Here is a 3315-nt window from a genome sequence, read left to right as displayed (position 1 = left end):
CGGGTGGGCGTGGACTCCACCGTCCTGCACTCAGAGGGCTGGCCAGCGCCTTCGCCCCCGGGCAGTGAGAGGCTTAGCACCTGGGCCAGCAGCTGCAGAAGGTGCACCGGGTCCACCATCGTGCCGGCCTGCCTGTGCTGCCTTCGAATTCTCACCGGCCTCAGCTGCCTCCCCTGCCTCCCCGGGGGCAGGGCTCAGGACCTGCAGCCAGCCATGCTGGAACCAACCCTCCAGCGCACCATGGGCTCCTCTGCAGCAGAGCTTCCCTGACAGAGCATAGCTCCCTGCACCTCAGCGCCCCCTCCCATCCACCACCCAAGGGTTGAGGAGTGCTGGCCTGGCTAGGGACTGGTGGGCAGCTCCGCCTGCAGCCCCAGTGTGGAATCCACTAGATGAAGCCAGCTGAGCCCCTGAGTTTACTGGGGACTTGAAGAATCTTTATGTCTAGCTGGAGGATTGTAAATGCACCAATCAGCACTCTGTGTCTAGCTCAGGGATTCTAAATGCACCAATCAGCACCCTGTCAAAATGGTCCAATCAGCTCTCTGTAAAATAGACCAATCAGCTCTCGGTAAAATGGACCAATCAGCAGGATGTGGGTGGGGCCAGATAAGGGAATAAAAGCAGGCTGCCAGAATCAGCGGGGGCAACGTACTCCGGTCTGCTTTGAAAGTGTGGCAGCACCAGTAAATTTTGGTGGTGGTTACTCTTTGGGTCCATAGCACCTTGAGCGGTAACACTGAGGACGAAGGTCTGCAGCTTTACTCCTGAGGCCAGCAAGACCAGGAACCCACCGGGAGGAATGAACAGCTCCAGATGCACAGGCTTAAGAGTTGTAACACTCACTGTGAAGGTTTGTGGCTTCACTTCTGAAGCCTGTGAGACCACGAACCCAGCAGAAGGAAAAAACTGTGGATGCATCTGAACATCTGAAGGAACAAACTTGGGACTACCATCTTTATGAACTATAACACTCACCATGAGGGTTCACGGCTTCTTCATTCTTGAAGTTAGTGAGACCAAGAACCCACCAATTCCGGACGCCCAGGCACACTGTTTTTAATTTTGTCCTTTGAAGATATGAAACCTATTTTTATCTTAAGGCCTTTTGACTTGTCATTTATTCTATTAGGAATGTTCTTTTCCTGGAATTTACATGACTGCATCCTTCTATTATGTAAGTCTCTAATCAAGTGAAGCAGATGGCAAGCATGCACACAGGAGAATGTCACATTATGGCAGTAATTAGCAGCATGAGTTCTGCCAACATCTCCTGAACTTAAATTTTAATTGTTATTTACTTATATAACAAATACAAATAAGAAACTGAATTTTCCTGATTGCATATAAGGGATGAAACCTTTTCATTTTATTTATTTTATTCAGAAAACTTGTAATTGTATGTGCTCTTTTTACCTCTTTAAAATATATGTAAATATTTTCAAAGTCAAACCTCTAGCCAGACTTATAACCCAGAAATGTTGTTTTCTAGAACTTGGAAACCACCTCTTTGATATGCAGTCATACCAAAGGAAGATAGCATCTGTATCTCCCAGTTTTGGTGAGACAGTAAGAGACTAACTCTGGTGAGTACCTCAGTCCAAGTTGGAAGACTACCTCCTATCATAAAGATACGGGAATCTTACTGCTCCTTTGGATAAAGACAATTAGCTCACATAGACGGCCACCACAATTACTACGTGAATTGAAAATGAACTCTCTGTGACAAATGGTACTGACAAGTTTTCTTACATGAACATTAGCTTATTCTGAGAACATGTATGTAATAGGTTCTATCTGTTTGACTATATAGAAAGGTGGGATTTCTTTGTAACCTCTTAGAAGATTACTTGTGAGGGGCATCATATTCTGATTTAATGCTTATTCAATAATAAAACTCTTCCCTTTCTCTTCTAACTTTGTGCACAGGTTTTCTAGACTGGCAGGATATTTTATTTTTAATTATATTTCCAACACTTACTAGTTGCACACTAGCAAGTTATGTAACATTTCATTTTCCTCATATGAGAAATTGGTACTAATAAAAACTCAAGTTTCTTTAGAGAGACAAATGAATTAAAACCATTAAAAAATAGTGCTTGGTACACTGAAAGTGATAGTTATTAAGTGTTATTATAACAGCTGTATTAGTCTGTTCTCATGCTGCTAATAAAGACATACCTGAGACTGGGTCATTTATAAAGGAAAGAGGTTTAATTGATCAAAATTTGCATGGCTGGGGAGGCCTCAGGAAAGTTACAATCATTTTTGTAACTTTTGAAGGGGAAGCAGACTTGTCCTTCTTCATATGGTGGCAGGAGAGAGAAGAATGAGAGCCAAGCAAATGGAGAAACCCCTGATAAAATCATTAGATCTCGTAAGAACTTACTATCACTAGAATAGCAGGGGAAAACTGCCCCATGATTCAATTACCTCTCAATAGGTCCCTCCCATAACACATGGGGATAATGGGAGCTACAATTTAAGATGAGATTTGGGTGGGGACAAAGCCAAATCATATCAGCAGCATAATACAATCCCTAGTAATACTGGAAATCATCTTTATTCACTTTAATCTTCATCAGTTTATTATATATCTTTCCTTAACAAACCTCTGCCTATTTCTTTACCTCCATAATTCAAGTGTCTATTCATAAACATTAATAAATATTTGCTTACTAAGTAAACTTGGAGAAACAAAGTAGAAGATGACAACCAGCACGGAAAAGGAACCATTTCCTCTTCTTTCCTCTTCACAACATGTTAGAGCCCATAAAATTATCTACATAAAAATATGCATTAGTGGTCTTTTATTTTTAGAACTCCTTACCATTTTAAGAGCTTCTAAAATGTATTTATTTGGTTCATCAATATTAAAAAGTATATTTATTATATTTGGTTTCAAAAGAAAAAAGTTGTAATATAGTTTAAACCATATTTCTGAGAGTGTTTCAGCTCTTAAGAGAATGCTTCATTTATCTAGAAAATTCACCTGTATGGAAAAATTTCTTACTTCAAATAAAAACAGATAAATAAGATGTTAGGTGTTTTATTTTCATGCATTTTGTCCTTACTTATGGGCATACACATGTATATGCAGGTTAAATGTGCATGTTTGCATTCATTTATAGATGCCTACTAGTAATCACTGATTTTAAACACAAGCAATTGGCTATGCATGTACAAGGCAGAATAAGGTTAAAATTCTACTCACATTACAGTGATATAGTCTATACAGTTTAATGAAAATGCAAATAAGCTAGCAACTTAGATGAATAAAACATGTCTTTATACACTGCATGTACTAAAAAAAAA

Source organism: Macaca fascicularis, chromosome 3 (genome assembly GCF_037993035.2).
Source record: "Macaca fascicularis isolate 582-1 chromosome 3, T2T-MFA8v1.1".
In the NCBI taxonomy this organism is placed as follows: Eukaryota; Metazoa; Chordata; class Mammalia; order Primates; family Cercopithecidae; genus Macaca; species Macaca fascicularis.
Note: the sequence above shows the minus strand (reverse complement) of the source record.